Genomic DNA, 25,762 nt, shown 5'->3' with positions numbered 1-25,762 from the left:
TGCATTTAAAACCTCAATAAAATTTGCAGCCACCTCAGAGGTAAGGCAGCGTTTCCTCACTGTTCTCACCGGGGCTTCCTGTTGGTTAAAACTGGCAATGTTAAAATACACACAATAATGGTCGGACACGGCCAGATCAACAACAGAGGACACACCAGTGGACAAGCCATAGGTTATGACTAGGTCCAGGGTGTGTCCCCTGTTGTGAGTAGGCCGTGTGACGTGCTGGTTAAAATTCATGCAGTTTAAAAGGTGTAAAAACTCTCTTGACAGTGGGTCAGAGTTGTTGTCGATGTGCAAGTTAAAATCGCCAGTTATTAAAATTCTATCATAAGTTGTCAGTGTGATTGATAAAAGGTCGGAGAGCTCACTGATAAAAGCAGTTGAGTAATGCGGGGGTCTGTATACATTAATGCAAATAATTGGTGGACTGCTAAAAACAAAAGCATGGTACTCAAATGATGAGTAACTGTTAAAAGAAACTTCCTTTGACATTAAATTGTTTTTAAAAATTGATGCAGTTCCACCTCCTCTCTTACATCCCCTGATAGAAAATAAAAAGCTAAAATTTGGTGGGCAAGCCTCGGTGAGGACAGCTGGAGCCTCTGTGCCAAGCCATGTCTCTGTTAAAAGCATACAATCTAACTTATTATCTAAAATCAATTTATTTATGATAAAAGATTTGTTTAAAAGGGAGCGCACGTTCAGCACGGCCAGGTTAATGGTCGTGCCAGACGTGCGCACGCGCGTGACCACGGGGAGATAAAATGTGTGGATATAAAAGATTGCTTCTGTTAAAACCAAATTGTCTGTATGTCTCGGGGGAAAGTCTGCCTGTAGCGTGGGTTGTGCGGTTGTGGGTTATGTGTTTGTTGCGTTTATATGGTCGATGATTCATTATTACAGGTATGGGAACAGGTGTTGGTGGAACAGCAGTAGCAAGCTCAGTCCTATCAGCACTAGGGAAGCGTGCACTGTGGGAGGCGCTGCAGGAGGCAATGTCCACAGGGTGCTCCGTAGAGGAAGTGGTCGGCACTGAGCAGGGGGTGTGACGCGAAGACAGTCACGCAGGTGTGAGAGACGCTGATTGTATGGTGTAGTGGATGTTTGAGGTTAACGTGCGGCTACCTAATTTGTTTGGGTGAAGTCCATCATGACGGTAAAACGACGGGCGATTCCAGAATAAATTAAAATTGTCAATGAAGTTAAAACCAATGGTGGTGCAGGCGGCGCGGAGCCAGGAATGAAGTTGCAGGAGTCGACTGAACCGCTCTGCTCCGAGGCCAAGTGTCGGGAGAGGACCGCTGATGAAGATTGACATCCCGCAATTCTTCAGGGCCACAAACAGATCGTTAAAGTGACACTTTAGCAGCTCGGATTCCCGACGACGCACATCATTGGCTCCAACGTGCAGGACCAAACGTTTAATGGAGTGTGGGAACGACTGCAACAAGTCCGGGAGTTTGTTTTTAATGTCATTGATGGTGGCTCCTGGAAAACAATGAGTGGTGGCATTGAAGAAACGGACGTTTCTAATTATGGAGCTACCAATGATGGCGGTGGTTGGGGCAAACAGTGGCTGAGGACGAGGGGCCGAGCGCTGGTGCCACAGTGTCACATCATCGGCGGAGGCTGGGGTCCCGCACGACTCTACAAGACCCAGAGCGCCACCAGAACGTCGTCGCGCCCTGAGAGCAGCCTCCTTCACCAACCTGCGCCGAGAGGTGGAGGTTGCGGACCTGACTGGAGGTTCCAGCGCAGACGACCCAACAGCCCGGGCCGCTGGCAGTGGACCAGTCAGAGAGGAGGCGAGATGGTCATTTTGGAGGGGAGGGAAGTCCTCAACACTCAAGATGTCATATTTGTTGTCCATCTGAAGCTCACAAGGCGGAGCAGGTAACGGACTGGGTCGCGTCCGCCGCCCTCCCAGCACTGTGGACCAGGGCTGTTGGTTGGGAGTGGAGCTGTTAGAAGGAGCCTCGGATTGGGGCTAAAAGTGAAAGCTGCCCTCGCACTGCCGCTCAGCCATTTAGGCTTAGCCCCCTGCACCAGCCACGTATCCTCCCGGATGGAATTAAGTGGTGGAATTGAAGACGCTAGCCCAGGTGTCGTTGCGGCAGGCGGTTCGTCGGCGCGGAGCTGGGGAGCTAGGGCCGATCCCTCAGCCGGAGCTGAGCCAGTGAGCCCGGGATCTGTGTCCATGGAACCGGGACCGAGCATCGGGATGGTTGAATCCAGATCTGCGAGTCCGACTGAATCGGGACCAGTAGGACCCAGGCTAACAACAGAATCCAGCCTCATCTCTTCATCCCTGATCCAGTAGAGGTTGGAGATACGCTGCTCCAGCTCCGCGATCTTCTGCGATTTGTGGATACAGCTGTCACACTCGTGTGGGGAGGTAAGTGGAGCCATGCGAGGGGCAGGCGGGACAATCTGGAAACCAGAAAAGAAACTCCGGCAGCAACAGTGTAGTGCAAAACGGCGTAGCTCGTAGCTCTTTTACTGGTGTTTATGGCTGTGGGCTGCAGTGGAAAACTTACACGCGCCAAAGAGGAGTCTGCTGCGTTTTGTTGTCTTAGATCAGAGTGGGTTTAGGTCCGGCAAACAGCGAAACTTACCAGCGCGGGCCCATCTCTGGGCCCGTTGAGGTGAAAACGTATCCTGGATAAAACTTTGCCAGGTATCTGCAGATACTCCGGTGTCCAGGAGTGGAACAGAATGTGAGCAACTGTTGGTGCTCTGTTATATTAGTCTCTGGTAAAAACTCTGGATGGTATTTGTGCTCAGTAATTGAGGACGAGCTAAAGCTAAGCATCTGGCAGTGTGAGCAAGAAAAGACGGGAGGAGAGAGAGGAGGGACAGAGGAGAGGTGAGAGGGAGAAGCCATGGCTTCGACTGTGCTTATGCAAACAGATAGAGATAGGTGTATTGAGAAGATACTAAATAATTTGGAGAACGATCACCTTTTGAGAGAAAACAGTCCAGTGGTTCGCTCAGTCAGAGCTCAAGCTCAGGAGCGGCGTGGCTGGCTGGCCGGCTGTGCTGTCGCCTCATGTGTGACGCGCTGTCACACAGGAGGTTATATGTGTTATATGTGTTTTTTTCTGGTTTTCAGAAATGTTGAGATTTTGCTTAGAGTAGCGCCATCTTGTGCTAAGGTACCACAGGACTTTTTAATAACTTTTATTAAAGTATTTAAAATTCTTTGTTCAATTGTGATGACAAATTGCTCCTCTTGAATTCAAAACACCAGTGTGCCTGTGCCGGGTCTTGAACCAGCAACCTTGACATTCAAAGCTCTTCCTATGATGCAGTGAGCTACCTGGCCGCTCTTCAAACCTTCTGATGGTTCACTGGTCCTTTGGAAGTCTTGGTTTGCATCCTTCCACTCTGTCTCAACCATGACAGGACACTCATTGACCTCAGTTTCAGCCTCATTCAAGGACTTTGAGGAAAAAAATGTCCCAGAAAAAAAAGACAAATTGCAAATTTCCCCAATGTGGGATTAATAAATGCTTCTTCTTTGGATTTTGCTTGGAAATCCCAGCAAATTCAAGTTTTGGGTTTTTTTGGACATTAGGGGGAAAAAAAAAAATCAACATTCTATGTTGTGTATATTTTCTATGTGTGTATTGTATCAGTGAGTGGAAAGAGTCTCTGTGGTCTGGTGAAAGATGACAGGAAGTGACGGAGCAGGAAGTTGACATTGTCTGTTGAAATCCATTTATTTCCTCATCTATATTTTCAGATGCACTGTGTGTTAATGAACCTTCTTCACGTGACTGATCCAGTCTCACATGCCACTGGCCACAGAGACTGATTCTGTCCCAGCAAAAACACAACACACTGTGTTCAGAGTCTGTTGGGTTTTTTCCAGTTGTTTCAGACATGATGAGATTTCGCTTTCTACCACTCCGTCTCATGCTGAACTGTGATTGGACGGTCGACGTTTAGTGGATTTATTCGGTTCTTTTGACCGAGGAGGCCTGCTGGAGACTGAAGGGAGTAAAAACAACACAAGGAATACATTTGTCAAAAACTTTATTCAGAAAATTCTTCAACCAACCAGGAACAACCAATGAGCTCAGGAGCAACATTAAAAGTGGTGGCACACAACCAGAACCTTTGATCCAAAGTGAAAAGGAGGCTTCATGCTGAGAACCATCTGCTCCGGCCTCCATCTCCAAGTCCTGCTTCTTCCACTGAGGATTCAGCTCCACCAGTGGCTTCTGGGACGTCTCTCCCAGTAACCACAGCAGCTTGTAGGGAGAAGCAGTCCGCCAGCCACCAGGCTCCACTGGGGTCAAAGATCGTGACACGCCCACACACTGTGTGTGTGTGCAGCTTGCTGTTTAGCTCCACTGGTTGTAGTTCTGTCAGCCACCACTAGATGAAGCTCTCCTCTTCACTCTCCTCCTCATCCTCCCTCACCTCCAGCTGTCGAGAGAAGAAGAGACAGCAGGAGTCAGGACTCACGGTCCTTGAACGCATCATCACAGAGATGTTGACTGTTGATGGAGATGATGGAGTGACTGGTGAGAAGAAGCAGACTCTCAGTCACATGTCAAGTGTGGAACATATGAAAGTCATGTGACCATGGAGTGTTGGACTGATACTGAGGCCTGATGAAGACGAACTGATCAATAATTGAGTGGTGAACTGAGAGAAGAAGCAGTTTGGCAGCAGATGTTGGATGAATGAGGAGCAGCTGGACGTCACCATCCTCCTCTCACACTGTGACTGGGAACACTGGACCTCTGCTGTGGGATCAACTGGCTTTGGTGCTGGAACCATCATCCACTGCTTCCAAACCAGTACTGACCTCACACTCTCCAGTTGATGGTCACTGCTGTGGACAAGATCCATCAGTGGCTTCACTGATGATTCCTTCAGCTGATTCCAACCCAGGTCCAGCTCTCTGAGGTGGGAGGGGTTGGACTTCAGAGCTGAGAGCAGCCAATCACAGCTGAGCTCTGGCAAACTGCAGCTCCTCAACCTGAATAGAGAATAAATGATGGAGAGTTTTTCCAGGGTGTCATCACTCTGAAAATCAAAGTGAAATGTCGACTTCAGAATCTGACACTACAGAAAATGTCATCTTGAAATTAAGTCCTCGGTCCAAAACTAATGTGTGTTGAAATGATGTTTGGTCACATGACCACTGATTACCTTTTCCTTTCTTTTTAATTTAGACACTGAATGAAGTTTTCATATTTCTGGATGTCATTTTGATATGAATCAACCTTCAGTTCAATGTTTATTCAACATGTGTGATGAACTGTGTTTGGTGCTGAAACCATCATGCACTGGTTCCAAACCAGTACTGACCTCAGAGTCTCCAGTTTCCAGTCTGGACTCTGCAGAAAACCACTCAGCACCTTCACTGTTGAATCCTGCAGCTGGTTCCCACCCAGGTCCAGGAGTCTGAGGTGGGAGGGGTTGGACTTCAGAGCTGAGAGCAGCCAATCACAGCTGAGCTCTGACAAACTGCAGCAACTCAACCTGAATAGAGAATAAATGATGGAGAGTTTTTCCAGGGTGTCATCACTCTGAAAATCAAAGTGAAATGTCGACTTCAGAATCTGACACTACAGAAACAGAGAGGGAGGGAGAGAGGGTGAGTGAATGAGCGCTGCAATCTGAAATCTGACCACTGGATGGCAGGATTTTACACACTGTGCCTTTAGACCAGTGGTTCTCAAACTTTTCTCTGTCACCCCCCACCTTGGAGGAAGGAAAGTTTTCATGCCCCCCCAGACAAAATCGTGGCAAAATTTTTTTTTTCAAATTGACTGAAACAACATAAAAGATGAACATTCCTCTCACCAGCTTTACGCATTTCTGCTGTGCAAATAATGTTTGACCTTTGACACTTTTTGTGACATCAAAACCAACATTCTTTTTTTATCATTAACATTCATTTCACATTCAGTTCACTTTTCTCTTCATTTATGAAATCATTTATGTTGTTCAAATAAACAACTTTAGCAAATCACTCTTTGTGGCATCAAATCCTGAACATTACTTTTTAAACAAGAATACTTTCACTGTTCTGCTGTGCAAAGATCTTTTCTGGCAAAGCACTTTTGTAACTTCCAACACGCAATGAAAAGCCTTCCTGGTTTCGCAGCCGGTGGCCGTCGCTGTACAGCAAAACAGCGTCCGGAGAAACAAAAAAATAAAAATGCCGAGCGACTACCGACGCACCAAGGACTACAACAGTCGGAGTGGAACGAACAGAGAAAATGTTGGAGGTTTGTTCAGCCTAATTCGGATGCGATGGAACACCGCCGCGGTGTCCAACGGGAGTGAGACGGGCTCGACTCGGCCCCCTGGTGGACGACGAGAGAATAGTCGGCCACAACGCTATTTGAAAACATGCTTGAGGACTGTAAATGTGTTTTGTAACATCAAGCAACTTTAGTTTGAAGGCTATTTGCAAAGTAGAGCCGTTGAATCGTGTCGATAAACCGCTAGCCACCACCGCTAACTCCGTGCTCTGCTTGTGTTGTGTTTGCTGGCAGCGAAAGTGGCGATTCTGGCTCGCAAGTTTCCTAAGTTTCACTCCCTATAGCGATTTTTAAACGCTGCTCGCTTGTTAACGCCGGTCGAATAGAGTTGTTGCTGTTTTGTGCTTTGTGTGGACTTAAGTTGTGCGGATATTCTTGTCTAATAATAAACGACTGTGAGACTCAGGTGATCGTTTCAGCGTCTACGTTTTCTCTTCTAGGAAAGTGTTTTGATACAAGTCAACAGTATGAAACAAAATCATTCTAAGACCTACGAAAATGTCTCGCACAAAACAAAACAAAACCACGGTTAATACAAAAAGTGAACCCTATGGTTTCCGGGACACGGGAGGCACAAAAAAACCTTTGGTTCGCCTTGCAACCGTGACTCCGTCCACGCTCAGGTACTAGTCAGGCTTATGGAAATACATTTCAACCGAGCTGTCCCGTACCGTGAAAGGCTGGCACTAGCCGCACAGGGCTAGTGGGTAAACGACCTTAGCTGTGAAAGTGGGACACCTTGTGATGCCATGAGTTTAATTTTTATAGACAAAGCAAGGCCATTTTGGTTACTGCTGAATGCTTCTTGTCTTTCTTGGGGGAAACTCTTTGTTTGTGTGTTTGTGTTGAAGGCCTTAGCTCTCTTTGGGATTCTATCACCTTTAGTTTTAAAATTTATCATCAGTGGAGAAGCGACAGGGTTACAGGCTTTTCTTGCTTCTCTACTCAAGAACTCTGTGAAACGTGCAAAATCTGGATAGCTGACTGATGTGTCGAGTTCATCTACGACAACTCTACTCCACTTTCTCATAATCCATTCTGGCAGTTTTTTGAGCAATTTGTGGTTTTCCTCACAATCATTAAGGATAGCCAGTGCTTGAACGTGTGGAATTGCTTCAGTGCAGCTTCGGAGGAAATCAGAAAACTCTCGTAGTGCTAGTGGGTCATTTGTGCTGATCTTTGGCCATTTCATGAACTTATAACGGAAAGCCTTTTATATGATGAACGGATTTCCATACCTGTCCTGTAGAACTTTCCACGCTCCGTTGTATGCGTTCTCTGAATCTCGATAAAAGACAGCTTTGCGCGCCTCTCCGGCAAGATAATTTTTGAGATAAAACATCTTCTCACTCACTGGTAGGGGCTTTTTGTCAATAAGAGTAATGAATGACATCTTCCAATCTGTGAATCTTAAAGGGTCGCCACTGAATGTGGTGGGTTCAGCGACTGGCAAGCGATTCATACTCAATGAACTAGCAATTGCTTGTGCTAGATTGGCAGACTCTTGGTTCAGTGTTCTTGCAGAAGCTGCTTGGCTAGGTTGGAATGATGCGATATCTGGATTTAAAGGAGCTTCTTTTTTCTGTCTTCTGTAGCAAGCAGAACCAATTTGAGTGTCAATTCCTTCATTATGGTCCTCAAAACTTTCATAGGCTCTGACAGGGGCTGCTGCTATAGCAACCTCCTTTTCTGCTTGTAACTGCTGCAGCTTTGCTCTCTCTTGTTCCAACTGTTGTTGCATTTCCACCTCTCTTTGTTTCATTTCTGACAACAGTTTTGCTTCTTTAAGTTTCCATTCACTTTCTAAATTGTGGACATGTGCTTGCTCTGCTTGAATTTCTTCGATGGCCTTGGATTGCTCCATTTTAACAGCGAGCTCTGCCTTTGCATTAACTATGCTGCTGTGAGTACTGCTTGAGCCAGAGTGATTGCTTAATTGCTCTGATGGGCTTGTGGTTTCAGTTTCGGTGTGACCAAAGACAGACCCATATTCCCTTTTGTTTAAAATTTCTCTAACTCTTTCCTTTTCAAGTTGATTATTATATTCTTTATCAATGGTTTCTATGCGGTTGCTTACAAGTTCACAGATTTCCTTTGTTAGTGTACCACAGGCGTCCATTTTGTTCACAATCTCAGGTGTAGTGTCGCTGTTACGTAGAATTGGTTCATATTGCTGTTTTACGGTTTCATGCCTTGTTTCAATATCTTTCTGTAAGTCATTTAGGTCTTCTAAGAAGCACAGGGTTTTTAGTTTTGTCCTTGCCTCCCTTGCTGTAACTTTCCAAGAGTTATAAGCCTTGTGAAATGTTTTTTCACGTTTTTTGGCATTTTCATGATGCATTTCTTGACCTTTCTCTGTTCGTTTTCTCTGACGTGAGCTAGACTCGAGTGGGGTGTCCACAGGATTGTCTATTTTTTCCGTTGGGAGTGACATTTTTCTTGCCTTGCAACTGTTTTAGTTCAACTGTCTACTATGCCTAAATCTTTACTTATAAGGTGTAGCTATCTTCACCACAGAGTAACAATATGTCATGCATTCACAGACCATGAAGATATATAGACCCTTTCATAAACATGAATTATTATTCCATTGACACGTTTGACACACACCATGAAATATCGTCAATATCAGTTCACTTTTTCAATTTATTTGACCTCAGAATATGTTCAAGACACTTTAGTTGCATTGTGAACTTATGTGGATAAAGTCTCTTTGGCTCCTTCACACTCAATGTCTCTTTCTTTACCTTCTGTAGTTGTACCATTAGTATATTGTCGTTTTAATCTTGCCTGAGCATCATGAGAAGAGCGAAGTCGTCTGGCTTGTAGCAGGTCGGCAGATGAATCTAGAACCGGATGGCGCCAACCTCTCTGCAGGGATCCGTTGCAGCTGGGGCTTTCGCTGATCGTCGTCGGGGGAGTTTTCACTGTAGCAGCCCACTTGGAATTACTCGCAAACGCAGAGGGTTTTTACGGGTGTTCTTTTATTCTTCTCCTCCTCCTAATCCTTCACGTTTGACACAGTGAAAACTAATAAATAAACAAAACAACAAAACAAAATACAATGACGTGGTGTCATGCTTCAGCAAACAATACAAATCATATTTACATCTTTTGAATCAATCAACAATTATCCACCATAAACTCAATATTTCACATTAAATACATCAATAAACTTTGCCTACCTCCTTCCGCTTTCCAAGGGTGATAAACTTGAACTCAGTCTGCTAAACCTTTAGCTTCGACACTTCGTGATGATGCTCCTTACATAAGATAACCAACAAAGAAAAACATAAGGCAAGCCACAGTGACACAAACTTTCACAAGATTAACACATTACGTTAGAAGTAGATTTTACATGTTTTACCGACTCTGAAGTGAGATGGAGCATGTTGCTTTCCGAGGCAGGAGCAAACTTTCTTCGGCAAAAAGGAAATAGGCGGTTTTCAAAATAAAGGCACAAACGAAAAACGGTAACACAACAACACTTTAAAATAAAATCACTGCCATTTACAGTTTTTCCTTATGATGTTGAAAAAGAATAAAACTTTTTATTATTATTTCAATTATGGAATCCAGCGACAGTTCAAGAGGAGAGACCCCACCCCCACCCCCACAAGTTCAGTTAAGCCATTGCACACAAATGGAAGCATGTACAAAAACAAAATATTCTATTCAATATCTTTATCGTACATTTTTGTATTAAAACAAGCTTCATTTTGGTGTGAGAAGTTGTGTGTTTTATCCGTTCCGACAAAGGTCTCGGCTTGAATACGTCGAATGCTTCCGTATTGAAAAAAAGACACTTGGAAGATGTTTTTTTAAGAAATGTCCACTGGCCTTTGAGTAGTAGTGGGATGAGTTCGGAGCAAAGATTTCATCATTTTTTTGTACTCAGAAGGAGAAGTACTTGGTAAACCACTCCTGTTTCAGCTCCTCTCGCCCCCTCTGCTCCAGATATGGGCCCCTACAAAAACAAATAAACATTTATTTAGAGTGTCTTAATTTGAAATGGTTGCAAACCAAAATGTGAGCCATTGGCCGTTAAATAAAATGTTTTTTTATAGTGTTTTCTTTGATTCTTTCAAATTCAAAAAAGAACTGCATGTTCTCCGAAAATGTAAACCTTGCAGAAGGGGTGGACCACCTTGCCAACTTGCAATAAAAAAGCATTTTCAGTCAGTCTCAGCATACCCTGACCAATCAGCCTCTTTAACATTTTGCTATAATCGGGTAGCAGCTGCCGCAAGCTGGCCCAGTCCCAGTAGAAGATGGAGGAAAACAGGAATTGACTGTGAGCTGAGCTGCTGCTGAAGAAACTTGGAGAAACTTTTGTGTATACGCGGTGGTTTTTATCATATTAAAAGAAGTCTTGGGATTCACTTTACATTGAGTTATAAAGAAACTGGGAACAAAGATGGGAAATAACAAAAAAACATGCTTGTTGCTTTTGTATTTAAAAGATACAAATTCTCTGCAAAGTCATTACCCTATCGTTATTTCAGTTCTATTTCTTGGAGTGGAGCTATTTGAACTATGCTGTTGTGTAGTTAAATATAAAGATAGATGATATTTCAGAGGGGGATTATTTAGAGTTCCTTCATCTTTTGGGGTAAAAGTTCAGTTTTCAGTACAGACAAAAATAAGCATGGAGAAAATGACATTGGTTATTGTTATTAAAAGTGTAAGCATTCAATAATGACTCCTTGGTTGTAAGCATTAGTGATTACAGTTTGGTTGTGCTGCCGTTGAAAAACAAAAAGAAACTATAGTATCAAGAGAACCAAAAAATGATCCAGGTGCTAATGCAACACCTCTGGTCAGTTCAGTCCAGATGATTCTGCTACAACTTTGTCCTTTTTGCAAAAACTAATTGCAAATGTATTTTTTCATTAAAGGCAATGAAAAAAAAGAGAACTTTTTAATTTAAGTACATTTCAGAGCTTTTACTTTTGTTTCTTTACTTAAGTAAAGGAGTTGAATCAGTACTTTTACGTTTACCAGACTATTTTTCTACATACAAATCCATACTTTTGCCATCTATAACTAGGAAGCAGTTGCTTGCTCTTGAGACACTGTTCTTCTCCATTTCCATGAAGTGGGCCGTTACACCTAGAAAGCCTCGCATGCTCCTGTCAGTCCAAATGTCCACAGTCACAGACACAGTGTCTGCTTTTTGTAATTTGGATTTGATCTTGTACTCTTTGTCGGATGCTAGATCACTCAGACATCTGGTAACGGTGTTTCGACTTACTGGGCAGTATTTTTCATCCACCACTGACATGAAGTTCTGGAAGCTGGGTATGTCAACCAAGGACAGAGGAAGGTTGTATGAGATGATGAGGTCATGAATTATGGAGTCAGTAATGGTCTTCTGTCGGGGATGGCCCTGGCTGTATGTTTTCACTCCTTGTTTTAGTCCCACAAAGGAATCGAGGCTGCTCTGAGTCTGACCCTCTTGGGCTTCTCCACAGGAAACTTTTTTGGCTGCCTTATATTCAGCATACCTGTAGATGAACAACATGGGAGGTTGCTCATTTTTGTAACACAAACACTAGTAGGGTTGCCACCTCCTAGAGTTTCAAATCCGGGACATGGGGGGGAGGTGGAGGCATCCCCGAAATATACGGGTAAAAAGTGAAGTGCGTATATTTACGGGAGGGTTGGCAACCCTATCTAGACCACAGACGGAAATCAAATGAGGTTTTGTCATTTTCCCTAAACAACGGGACAAATTGTGTCCCGGGAGAGATTTTATTTTTCCCGGGACAGGTGGTGAAAAAAGAGAACAATTCTGGGAAAAACGAGACGGGTGGCAACCCTAAACACTAGTGTGATAAGCTAGCACAACAAGCTAGCGCAACAAGCTAGCTTGTAAAACGGCGGTAACCAAGCCGTGGTGTTTGTTTAATGTTACACTGCGGTCTCGTTAAACACCACGGCCCGACCGTTTCTTCTTGGTAATGCACTAAGCTAAACAATAACTAGACAATGTATGCAAAAACACTATGAGTACAACTTACCTTTCCTTGTGCACCTTTTCAATGTGCCGCAGGAAGTTGCTGGTTGTGGAACCTTTTTCTTTTATTGTCCTTTTGCAGCATTTACATTTTGCAGTTCTGTCTCTGCCGTTCTGTTTGAAGTTTGTGTAGCAGTGCGTTAATATAAAGGGTAGCGAACCTGGCGGTGGACTTTCTTTAGCAGTCAGGTTATTGATTCATACACACTCATCCTTTCATTTTTTGCTGAGGGCTTCTGTTAACTGCTGTCTCCCTCCTCCACAGTCACTGGGTCGGAACAAGAGCTGCTCTCAAGTGCTGCTGATAGAGCTAACAGGAAGTAGCCATCTGCACAGGGCTGCTGCTGATAGTGGAGCATCACGTGTGCTTCAGTAATCATCCAATCAGGAGTGTTGTGCTACGACTTTGAGGTTGACTTGTCAGGGGGAAGCAGTGAATTGTGTGTATTTTTGTTTTGCTTGTGAGAGTGATGGTAGGGAGCCTCTAATGTTGACTGAAGGCCTTCTATTGGCTGCTTTTGTCATTTGCCACTTCATTGTGGGTTGGTCCAGAGGGAGGGGCTTGCTAGTTAAAAGCTGACCACCAAGGCTCAGGTGGTTGTGATGAGGCAATTCAAAGCAGAAACAAGGCATTGAAAGTCTTCAAACAGAATCTTAATGATCAGAGTCTTATTGTATATCAAAGATCACAAGCCAGGGTAGGAAGAATCATAAAGTGTGCAAAGAAAGAGTATTGGCAAAGGTTTTGGCACTCAGTAGGGACTAGTGTTTTCAATTCAAGAGGAGCAATTTGTCATCTCAATTGAAGCATCCAGTATTCAGAGACATTTTGCTTTTCATGCTGAGCTACGTGAAAACTCTGAAGTCACTTCTACTGATCTTTTGGGGCCGTTGGAGTCTCAGTCCATGGTGGGACTCCAACCAACAACCTTGTGATTCACAGTTAGTTGTCTTATTAACTGAGCCATCTGTGGGCTGATGGGATGCAGCTCCTGGAGAACTGATTGAAGCTCTTCTCTGAACAGTTGAAAAAATCTGCATACAATGTTGTTTTTTTCCAAGTACAAAGAATTTTAAATACTTTCATTAAAAGTTATTAAAAAAGTCCTGTGGTAGCTTAGCACGAGACGGCGCTACTCCAAGCAAAATCTCAACATGTCTGAAAACCAGAAAAAACACATGCTATAGTATAAAGTACAAATATACACAGTATAAGCCTGGTCATGTGGTACCAAGTGGGATTTGAAGCCACATCTTCTACAACCACAGCAAGAGATTTAGCCTACTGAGCTAACCACCTTGTTAGCCTGAGCACTGTGGAGGTCAATCGGTCACCCTGTTCATACATCCTATTATACAGCCCACTGCTTCTGGTAAACACGTGACTATAAACTGTGTCATTATATCATACAGTGACCTATATATGATTGATTTGATGCTGATGATCTTCTATTATTCATCACTGATGAGGAAATGAGTTGAAGAATCTTTGGTTTTGGCAACTTGTTGTCCTTTGTTGTGTGTCTGTGTCGCTGCTTGTCAGTGTGTGTCAGTGTGTGTGTGTCAGTGTGTGTCAGTGTGTCAGGTGAAGCACTAAGGCCTCTGTAGTTCTTTGCTTTCTCAGCGCTGAAGACGGTCTTGTGGGGCCCAATGCTGACTCCCAACACGGAGCTCCCCCTTCCCTCTTTTCAAACTCTGTTTGAATTACATTTTCAAAGAGTGAGGAGAATTTTCTTTCCTCTTCATTGTATCTAAAAGGCTTCAGCTCCACTTGTTGTGTTGCACTTGTACAAAGTGACTGTGGCTGTTTGTTTCTCCTGCAGAGTCCAGTGTTGAAACGCACCAATGTCAAGTCACTGCTGTCTATTGATATAGTGACATCCCTGCACAGACCTCAGGAACCTGCTTAGCAGCTTAGCTCAGTGGGTTAGCCTGCTTACTGTGGTGCTGAAAACCAGGGTTCCAATCCTGGTTGTTGGTTCAATTCTGAAGCAAATCCTCTTTTGTTCTCTTGCTACTTTGAACCAAGCCCAACTCCAACACTAAGTGAGCCTCTAATCTGTTTGACTGGTGGGCCATAATGGCTTCCACAATATGACAGAGGGGCCGCTTTCTCATTGGAGGAAGACATATATCAGGGGATGTGTAGACAACATGTTGCTTTAATGGCAATTAAATAATGAACACAACAAAATAATTGTTTTCATTGTTTTCTATTTCATGACTTAATGACTATTAATATAATTCCTTCAAGTTTGGTCGGCCGGATTGGAGAGTGTAATTGGCCGCATATGGCCCCCGGGACGTAGTTTGACTTCAAACCTGGATTCTCTGACATAATTCCTCCTTTCTGAACAGGCCAGAGGTGGAATCATCTTTATATGACCTTCCGTTCCTGAAATACACGTCTTTGACCTATGAATTTGACCTTTGACCCGGTTCCAACCGTCTGACCCCTGATTCAATTGTTCCGTTACAATCAGGCTCCCTGAAACTGGGAGGGTGGGCGGAGTTTCAACTCAACAACAGGAAGGTAAAGTCAGTGAATGTGGATTTGAACAGTGCCACTGATCCCTCTGGCCCTGCGCTTTTCAAAGCCTCCACTGGGGGGCGCCAGAGGACTGCAGGGGAGGCGAGCGTGAAAAGTGCGGCATCCTATTGAAAGTGAAGCCAAAGTTGAACGATGAAGCGGCGGGAAAAGCAACAGTGTCCATAGTGATGATGAAAGTCTCTGACTACAGTTGATGTGTTGATGATTTGATTGGAGGAATTGCACCAGCAGCCTCAGAATGAAGACATGAGTTGACTGGAGAACTGGAGGAGCTTTCAATGCATTGAAAAATATGTTGAAAAACACTGCAATATTTATTAGAATGTGTTTCAAAGAGATGGTAAAGCATGCAGATGATAGAATGTGTTGAAAAAAGACATTGAAGATCAAACACAAAGGATTATTAAAATGTTATTGAAATATACACGTTCAAGAACATACACATGTGAAAGATGCTTACAAAAATACACATGTGTACAACATTTATTGTTGAAACCTTTTTTTAATTAACAAAGCAATGAGAATAACAGTAGTAATGGACCTACCTTGACCTCTGACCCTTGACCTTTGACCCTGAGAGAGAGATTATTTCAAGTCAAGGCTTTTTAAGGTCAAAGGTGATCAGAGCAATGATACTTCAGCATCAAAGCTTCTCTACAATAAATGCAGCATCCTGAATGCTGCTCATTGAGATGTGTGTGTGTGTGTGTGTGTGTGTGTGTGTGTGTGTGTGTGTGTGTGTGTGTGTGTGTGTGTGTGTGTGTGGCCAGCAGAGGGCAGTGTTACTGCAGCTTGCAGTCATTTGCAGCCATTTTCAAGCAGTGGCTCCAGTGCTTGGATGTTTCCCACAAGCTTCATTTGTCCATCACTGCTTTGTCCTGCAGTGTGTTCTGCTCATTGTGCAGTTTCTGCCACTGTTTTCCTGCCACTGCTTCTGACACAATGTTTGCTGCCCTTGTCTTTTGATGGAGTGAGCAGCTCCTTGAGGACCAGACCATCTTCACCTCTTGCACTCCAACTGCTCCTGGGAGCCACAGCCACACTGGATGCACCCTGGCAGAGAGAGAGGGGCGTGGCTGCACTTCAGCTCAACACAGCGTCATGTGATTTCAGGGAAGTGGGAGCAGAAACACTGATCAGAGAATCTAAGAATCAGAAAATATCCCAAGAGCACCTCAAAGTCCAAGTGCTTCTCCGTCTGGCTGCATGTTGGCTGGAGGCAGCAGCAGCAGCAGCAGCAGGAGTCCTCCTCTCTGTTCACAGAGGGTCGCTCTAGGTGGACACAGGTGGCTTCTTTCACTCCTCTCTCAAACCATCTGTCTTCTGTGTCTAAAATCTGGACCTTTGAGTCTTGGAAGGAGCAGCCTTTGTCCCGGAAATACAGATGAACCGCTGACTCAACAGAGCTGTTGATGACAACACCTGCTTGATCATCAACACCTCATGTTGAAAAATCAACACCTTGCTATTGGTCGGTCCCATCAGCCTTGGCCCCGCCCACACCTTCACTGGTAATCTGATTGGATGTTGGTTCTGGGATTGGATGGAATCTTGGAAACGGGTTGAAAAGGGAAAGAAGGATTCCGAAATGGGATTAGATGATGTAATCCAATCCTAATTTTAATCTGGATCAAAGCTTCAGTTTGTGTTGTTGAAAACATTTCAGTAGGATGTGGAGAACTTTGATCCAAAAAGAACTGTATTATCCTGATCCCAACTGGGGGTGGGATTTCAAGGTGAATTTCAGGAAGGAAATGAGCAAAACTTTAACATTGGTCAAATAACCAATTTGTATCATTTTAGCAGAGGCCCTTCAGGCAGGCAGGCAGCAGTCATTCAGAGTTGGAGCATTTCTATCTGGCTGTACCCCAGAGAAACAATGGAAGGCCTCAGATGACTGGAGTATTGATTTGAGAATCCACGTATTGGACGGATCAATATTTTAGTCCTGATCTGCTCAATCGTGTCATTTCCCATCATGCCCCTCTCACCAGTCAAGCCGTCCCGCTGCCAATACTGGTAAAGACACGACATATAAATTTAAATATTGAAGTTTCACATAAAGTATCCAGTTTTTAACGTAGGATTTTACTTATTTGATCATCCAACAGCATTGTTAGATGGCGAACCAATGGCTTGATACTATAAAAACGTCACTTCCGGGGTTGGCCAGCCGGAGGGAACGGTGGTGACGCAACGAGGAAATACACTGAAGGCTAGACCGTCCCCAGTGGTTACCGGGGAGGCGGGGTTTGGTCCGTCCTTCTAGGCTGGGTCCTCGAAGAACGCTTCCTTCAGACGGAGGACACTTGGACTGAAGGGTGCAGAACCTGAATTGAGACACAGCACATATGTGACGGAGAGTCTGCTTCTCATCAGCAGTGAATCCATCATCTTCACTCAACAACAGTGAATGTCTCTGATGATGCGTTCAAGGACTGAAGTGTGAGTGCTGACTTCTGCCGTCTCTTCTTCTCTCCTCACATGGAAGTGATGTGTTCACGTTGAGGGAGGATCACTTGGTCCTGAGGATGGGGGGAGGGCTCTTCCAGAGTGTAGCCAGTAGGGGGCATTAGAGGCTCGGCCTCCTTGTTGTCCTCAGGAGCTGACAGGAAGTGTCACATCCCTCAACAAGTGTCCAGTCTCATCACGTCAGGGAGAAACAGGTGCAGCTCTTCAAAGAGGAAATCACATTTTTCTCACCGTCATCATGGACTGCCAACAAGTGATGGCAACTGTAGTTCTGGAAAGAGCTGCCAGGGGGCGTCCTCGAGTCAAAACTACCTTCTACTGCAGACTTTACAGAGAAATGAACACATGCTGAAAAAATAACACATTGATTAACAGGCAGATATTTCAGACAGGTCACTCTATAATATGTCAATAAGAAACACAATGTGTTCAAATGTGGCCTTGAACCTTCAAACCTTCCTATGACGCGTCGGTCCTCGCAGCTCCCAGTTCTGCCACTGAGGGGCGCTGTTTGACCAGTTTTTGCTTGTTTGGTTTTGTTTGTAGCCACAATGCAAGCATCAGTTGTATCATACTGGGGAGTTGATCTTTCTGCCTGGCAACAAGACATTTCCAGCCAATAGAAAAACTATGTCAACATAATAATACTGCTGAAAATCAATCAATCCTCTCTCTCTCTGCCCCCCCCCTCTCTCCCACCCACTCTGTCAGTGACTCCACTGTCTCTGTCTGCTGAGAAACAAAGGGCCAGTTCCACAGAGCCACTGCTCAACCAGAGCCCACCAGGTGTCAACCACACCAGATAGAAAATATACATTTGATAGATGAATATGTCATCTAATAATATATTAGATGATGTGACAAGACCAGCCTAGAAAACAGCTACAAATCCATGACGGGCGCAACGTGGTGGCTAAAAGACGCCGTCATTAACGGCTGCGCTCCATTCTTTGTGGCTCAAATTCTTTGATTGTGAAGTTGCATGAAGGGATTGAATTTAGAAAAGAGAGCAAAAGACAAGAAGTGATTTGTGAAGAGCCCACTAGGAGGCCAGCAGGCTGTCAGTTAGTGTTGATGGAGACAATGATTCCATCCAACTAATGATGGAGTCAGAAAAACAGCTGACAAGTGATGGACACCAACAACTGATCCACTCACTCAAAGCCAAAGTGTCTCCACAGGAAGACGGAGGGGAGTCCTGGTGGTGAGAAGCAGCAGCTGAAGGAGCTTCTACAGCGGCAGCAGCAGCAGCAGCAGCAGCAGCAGCAGCAGCAGCAGGCCAGGATGAGCTGGACGTCCTCGTTATACAGAAGGTTCATTGGCTCATTCTGGGACCGGTCTGCTCCATCAGGTGAGTCCTTGTGTCTTCAGTGTGGAGCAGCACTGCAACCTGCCAGTCACAGCCAGACTGATCACAGTAAGACTGTCCACCGGCACCTCCTTCACTTCTCCCTCTGAGATCACGTCAGGACCTCCAGTGAGAAGATTCACTGAGGGACGTTGAGAGCAAACAGTCACACAGCAGCTTCACCACAGCAGCTGAAAAGTTGTGGAGAGAAAATGATGCTCACACTGTCACACTGATGTTTTCTTCTCCAACCTTTTCTCTGCTCCAGAGGCTGATGATGGTCTGCAGGAGCTTCTACAGCAGCAGAAGATCAGTCTGGAGAGGAGATGTGAACGTGCGACTGAAGGTGAAGAAGCAGGAAGTCAAACCCTCCTCAACAGCATCTACACTGACCTCTACATCACTGAGGGACTGAGTGAGGAGGTCAACAGAGAGCATGAGGTCAGGCAGCTGGAGACCAACAAGACCAAGAAGACCACAGAGACCAAGAAGACCACAGAGACAAAGAAGACCAAGAAGACCAAGAAGACTAAGAGGACCACCAAGACCTCTGAGACCATGGAGACCAAGAAGACCAAGAAGAGCCTCCACGACCGTCCAATCAGGTGCAGCCAGATCTTTGAAGCCTCACCTGAGCAGCAGGGACTCAGAGTCAGAGTGGTGCTGACCAATGCACAGCAGAGCAGCTGCATGTCTGCAAACTTCTCTTCATCTTGGACGGCCTGGATGAAAGCAGACTGGCTCTGGACTTTGAGAAGAACCAGGTGGTGACTGACGTCACTCAGAAGAAGTCAGTCAGCGTCCTGCTCACAAACCTGATCAGAGGAGATCTGCTTCCCTTGGCTCTGCTGTGGATAACTTCCAGACCTGCAGCAGCCAATCAGATCCCTCCGTCATGTGTGGACAGGCTGACAGAAGTACGAGGCTTCACCGATGACCAGAAGGAGTATTTCAGGAGGAGGTTCAGAGATAGAGGAGATGTGTCCAGCAGGATCATTTCCCACATCAAGGCCTCCAGGAACCTCCACATCATGTGTGAGATCCCGGTCTTCTGCTGGATCACTGCCACAGTTCTGGAGAGCATGTTGAGCTCAGAGCAGAGAGGAGAGCTGCCCAAGACCCTGACTGACATGTACTCACACTTCCTGCTGGTCCAGACCAAGAGGAAGCAGCACAAGTATGGAGGAGGTCCACAGGAGCTGACGGAGGCTGACAGGGAGCTTCTTCTGAAGCTGGGCCAGCTGGCATTTGAACATCTGGAGAGTGGAAACATCATGTTCTACAGTGAAGACCTGGAGAAGTGTGGTCTCAGTGTGACTGAAGCCTCTTTGTACTCAGGAGTTTGTACAGAGATCTTCAGAAGAGAGAGTGTGATCTTCCACAAAACCGTCTACTGCTTCGTTCATCTGAGCATCCAGGAGTTTCTGGCTGCAGTCTTCAGCTTCCACTGTCACACCAACTGGAAGAGGACAGAAGATGGTCACTCTGGAGAATCCCTGGATGAGTTCCTTCAGAAGATGATGAAGAAATCCCTGCAGAGTCCAAACGGTCACCTGGACTTGTTTGTTCGCTTTCTCCATGGACTCAGTCTGGAATCCAACCATAGACTCTTAGGAGGCCTGCTGGGTCTCACTGACAATCATACAGGAACCTTACAGAAGGTCATCAACAACCTGAAGGAGCTGAACACTGGTGATGTTTCTCCTGACAGAAGCATCAACATCTTCCACTGTCTGCTGGAGGTGAAGGATCAGTCAGTGCATCAGGAGGTCCAAGAGTTCCTGCAGTCAGAGAACAGATCAGAGAAGGGACTCTCAGCCATCCAGTGTTCAGCTCTGGCCTACATGCTGCAGATGTCAGAGGAGGTTATGGAGGAGTTGGACCCCAGCAAGTACAACACAACCTGGGAGGGAAGATTGAGACTGATTCCAGCTGTGAGGAACTGCAGGAAGGCTGTGATACGTTTAGTAAGGTATGTAAACATGTAAAATGTGTGTGTGTGTGTGTGTGTGTGTGTGTGTGTGTGTGTGTGTGTGTGTGTGTGTGTGTGTGTGTGTGTGTGTTGAATTGTGAGTCAATGATGAAGAATAATGTCAAGCATATTTTGTTGAGTTGCACTTCTCTTTTTTTCCTTTTTGATTTTGTCTGACTAATTATTCCAGCTAATCTTATGGACTGTATAGGACAGGCAAGAATCAGCTTGGGCTTCAGCCTGCTGCTTTTTCCTTCACACAGTTGTTATGTTTTTGTTGTTGTGAGTCTTTATAATGTGCACATTTGTTTTGGAAGCTTCTTTTTCATTGTTGTCAGTTGATTGCACAAGATTGATTGAATTTACACTGTCAACCAAAATCAACTCTTCAATCATTCATGATGAAGATGATGGTGATGGTGGTGTTGATGATGTTGATGATGATGATGATTATGATGATGATGGAGGTGATGATGATGTTGATGATGATGATGATGATGATGGTGGTTATGATGGTGATGGTGGTTATGATGGTGATGGTGATGATGGTGATGGTGATGATGGTGATGGTGATGATCGTGGTGATGGTGGTGGTGATGATGATGATGATGATGGTGGTGGTGATGACGGTGATGGCGATGATGGTGATGAAGATTATGATGATGGTGATGATGATTATGGTGGTGATGATGATGGTAATGATGATGATGATGATGATGATGGAAGCAGCAACTTCTCATTCTGCTCTCCTTCATTCAGTGTTCAACTCTCAGATCTTCACTGTGCCAGTGGTGTCTTCAGCTCTGCAGTCCAGCCCCTCCCACCTCACACTGCTGGACCTGAGTTGGACAATCCTGAAGGATCCTGGAGTGAAGCTGCTCTGTGCTGGACTGCAGAGTCCAAACTGCAGACTGGAAGTTCTCAGGTCAGTTCTTGCTTTCTACTGGTGGACAGTGTGTGTCAGCAGATGACAACTGGTGTGTAACGCTGCTCAGTGTGAAGACTTTGAAGCAGATATTAAAGACTCATCTAGACAAAGTGGATGTTGTTGATATTTTCATGTCAACAATCTGCAGCCAGAAAAGACTTTGGATGGTGGAAGAAAGTGTGGAAAATGTCTCCAGTCACTTGAGAGCTCAACGGAAGTTGTTGATTGGTGATGAAGGTCACATGACTGAGCAGAAGATCCTGTGAAGAAATATTAGAGGCAGATTAATAGTGCAGCAGTATTTCTTCATCTTGTCCTTTGAATGTGTTTGACTTGTAACGAGACTCTGATGACTGAAAACAGCCACAAGCACACAAAGGACTCACTGATTATTTTCCATCTTCACTGCTGATTGGCTGCACACTGACTGACACACTGCTGTTGTTATTGTGTTGACAACACACTGGCACAATGACTCCTTTGAGGGAATGACTCAGTGATCCCAACAGCTGCACATCTGGATCATCAACAGGGAGGAATGACTCTGAATATGACATTTACACCATGGAAGGAATCAAATATTCATTCTTTATTCAGGTTGGAGAGGTGAGTGACAACCAGCTGCAGGATTCAGGAGTGAAGGAGCTGAGTGGTTTTCTGCAGAGTCCAGAATGTAAACTGGAGACTCTGAGGTCAGTTCACCCTCTTCACTCTACAACTTCTATCACTCTTGTTATTGTTGTCATGATTTTCACTTCACTGCTGTTGGAAATTCAATTTGCAGTCACTGGTTTGTGTTTGAAATGAGTGAAACTGGGTTTAAAGGTCCAGTGTGTAAAATACTGCAATCTAATGGTCAGATTTCAGATTGCAGCGCTCACTCACTCACCCTCTCTCCCTCCCTCTCTGTTTCTGTCGTGTCAGATTCTGAAGTCCACATTTCACTTTGATGTTCAGAGTGATGACACCCTGGAAAAACTCTCCATCATTATAAACTCTCCATCATTTATTCTACATTCAGGTTGGAGAGCTGCAGGTTGTCAGAGCTCAGCTGTGATTGGCTGCTCTCAGCTCTGAAGTCCAACTCCTCCCACCTCAGACACCTGGACCTGAGTCTCAACCAGCTGCAGGATTCAGGAGTGAAGGTGCTGAGTGGTTTTCTGCAGAGTCCAGACTGTAAACTGGAGACTCTGAGGTCAGTTCACCCTCTTCACTCTACAACTTCTATCACTCTTGTTATTGTTGTCATGATTTTCACTTGACTGGGCCCTGTTGCAGGAAACTAGGATGAGGGATTAAGCCGGGATATCTTGGTTATCCTGGATCAATTGATGTTTGATGTGGTTGCACAACAGTGGGATAGGTGGAAGTGAGATATGTTCTGCTAGAAGTTACCGTGGAGATTTATTGTGTGGAGTGAGCTGCTCCAGACCAGGCTGAGTTCCAGGATCTATTTCATCCTTGTCTCAGTCAACAGTCACCACCAGTGGAAGGCAGTGCTTCTTCCACTCAACACTGCACATTGTTATCACATTCACCTCCAGCCACTGTCATTATTTCAAGCTTTGGAATCATTTCATTTCAATCATGATAAAGAAATGAGTTGAGATCATATTGCAATCATTGGATAATTTCTAACATGACTTCTACGTTGCCATGCATCCTATATAAAAATACACATCCCATAGAAAGATGAAGACACATCAAAGAGTAACATGAGCTTGTTTTTGTGACAGTGGACGGTCCTGTCACTATGCCTCCAATTGATCATGCGCCCTGGCTGCTTGGCCAAGGGAAGATCCCTTTGGCTGAATGCTTGGTGCGCATGACTATGACCTGGGAGTCTGGGCTTCCAAGCTCGCGAGCTTTGAAAGTTCGAGAGTCTGGAGACTCATGGAGATGGCAGCTCGATAGAACGGCTCCCGAAAGAACCGAAGAAATCACAGACCTACCCCCATCCAGTTGAGTAATATAATTTCCACATACCACGGTAAACGTACAGAGGGGTTAAGACGACAAACGAAGCCCCTGCTTCTATATAACAATCAGCAAGAGAAAGGAAGTAGTTACAGCTAACTCCGTGAAGCCACGGGCTAACGAAGAAGCGAGGACGAGATGGCTAGCTTAGAAGTGTTACTAGAAGAACTGAGAGGTTTCCGTCAGGAAAACAACAAACAACTGAAGTCTATCAAGGAGGAAATTAATAAAACGAATGCAAGAATCAGCGAAGTGGAGGAGCGGGTGGAGAAAAATGAAGAGAGGACTCTAAACACGGAGGAAGTGTTAACCGGGCTGCTAAAGTTACACGTGAAGCTGGAAGAAAAGCTAACGGACCTGGACAGTCGATCTCGTCGGGAAAATGTCAGGATCTACGGTGTTCCGGAGGAGTCCGAGAAGGACTCGGAGTCGATGACTACATTTGTGGAGACCTTACTGAAAGAGGGGCTCGGTCTGGTCGAGAACGCGGCAGACGTGCGGATAGAAAGAGCACATCGGGCGCTGGGACCGCAACCCCCGAAGAATGTATCACCACGTTCAATACTTGTGAGGTTTTCGAGCTTCAAAATGAAAGAGTCTGTACTGCGCAAGGCTTGGCAACAAAAGGGACTCTTTTGGCGTGAAAAGCGAATAAATCTCGACCACGACTACCCACCAGCCATTCTCAGAAAACGACGAGAGTATACGGAGGTTCGTAGGGCTCTGAAGGAGAACGGGGTCTCGTTCCAGACCCTTTTTCCGGCGAGATTGCGAGTGAGATATGAAGAAGGGCCCAGAACCTACGACAACATAGAGGAGGCTACGGAGGACATGGTCAAAAGAGTTTACAAAGTGAAAGTCATCATTTCACCTGATTCCCTGAAGGAGCAGATCGAGCGGCTGACCTGGACTAGGACAGGAGGGAGAAGAGAGAAAGGCGCCTCCAGCTCTTCAAGAGAAGTCAACTACAAAGAGAGGCTCCGGGCATTTAGGAGAACATCACCACCAGCTCCTTGAGAACTGAAGGATACCACGTTTTTCCTCTTGAGGTACATTTCTCAGATAGAAATTTCTACATAGGCTAAGTTAAAGATGATAGTTTCACAAAAAGGTTCGTCAGGGTCCATCCGGAACTGTGCTGCTGCCACCTGAAGGGCCCTCACCAATAGATTTGGGAGGACATTCCCTTCCGGGCTGTCACCAAGAAGCTCAACAGGGTCTAGGTTATGGACCCCTGTTTGGAAGCCGAGCTTGTTTTGTTTTGTTTTTTGTTTTTTTGTTTTTTCATTGTGCAGTGAGTATGTATGTTCTTGCTTTATCTGTTCATGTTCTTTTAGTTCTAGTGGGCTTGAGGGGGCTCTCCAATGTGATTGGTGAAATGGAAGACATCACTTAAATGGAAAGAAAACAACTGAAGGTGGTTTCATTCAATATAAATGGGATGCATAATCCGATAAAAAGATGGAAAATTTTATCTAGAGAAAGAAAGAAAAGGTCCAAATAGCTTTTCTGCAGGAAACCCACCTAGACGATTCCGAACATGCCAAGTTGAATAAGATGGGATATAAATATGTGTATTTTTCTTCCCATGCTTCGGGGAGGCGAAGAGGGGTGCCAACTTTAATATCAAGTACCCTGCACTATGAACATATTGCAGAACATAAAGACAAGGAAGGCAGATTTGTTTTGACTACAGGGAAAATTGATGGCGTCCTGATAACTCTTATTAATGTTTATGCTCCACCTGGTAGCGACTGGACCTTCTATAGACACATATTTGAAATGACAGTAACAAAACGTCAAGGGGTATTGATATATGCCGGGGACTTTAAATGTTAGATTAAACCCGAATTTGGATTTGTCTAATGGAAAATCTAATACACAAACTATCAGTAAAAGAATCAGAAACATGTTAGAAGAAACTGGATTGGTGGATGTATGGAGAGTTAAAAATCCATGTCGTCGGGATTACACGCATTACTCCCCTCCATACAAAGTATACTCACGCATAGATTATTTTTTCATGCTCAAAGATGATATTCATAGGATAGAAAAATGTGAAATCGGCCAGAGCCCTAACTCGGACCACAGTCCAATTTATATGTATTTTTTTCTGACTAAGAAAAACAGATTCACTCTCTGGAGGTTTAACACAAACTTGCTGAAAAATAAAATTATTAAAAATAATTTGAAAGATGAAATTAA

At 44.8% G+C, this 25,762-nt stretch overlaps 1 long non-coding RNA gene across 1 annotated transcript in view; it reads right to left on the bottom strand.

The window, feature by feature from the left end:
• Window positions 1-3,706: 3,706 nt before the first annotated feature.
• The window catches only part of LOC142892600 (uncharacterized), a 61,825-nt gene continuing 39,769 nt past the window's right edge, over window positions 3,707-25,762 (bottom strand). The window contains exon 2 of the long non-coding RNA XR_012927469.1: window positions 3,707-4,996. This is a non-coding gene — a long non-coding RNA (uncharacterized LOC142892600). The remainder of the gene's footprint in view (window positions 4,997-25,762) is intronic.

Source organism: Nelusetta ayraudi, unplaced genomic scaffold (assembly GCF_046127955.1).
Source record: "Nelusetta ayraudi isolate G7.1 ecotype Tasmania unplaced genomic scaffold, CSIRO-AGI_Nayr_v1 ptg000038l, whole genome shotgun sequence".
Taxonomy (NCBI): Eukaryota; Metazoa; Chordata; class Actinopteri; order Tetraodontiformes; family Monacanthidae; genus Nelusetta; species Nelusetta ayraudi.
This window is presented reverse-complemented; position numbering and strand designations above follow the sequence as displayed.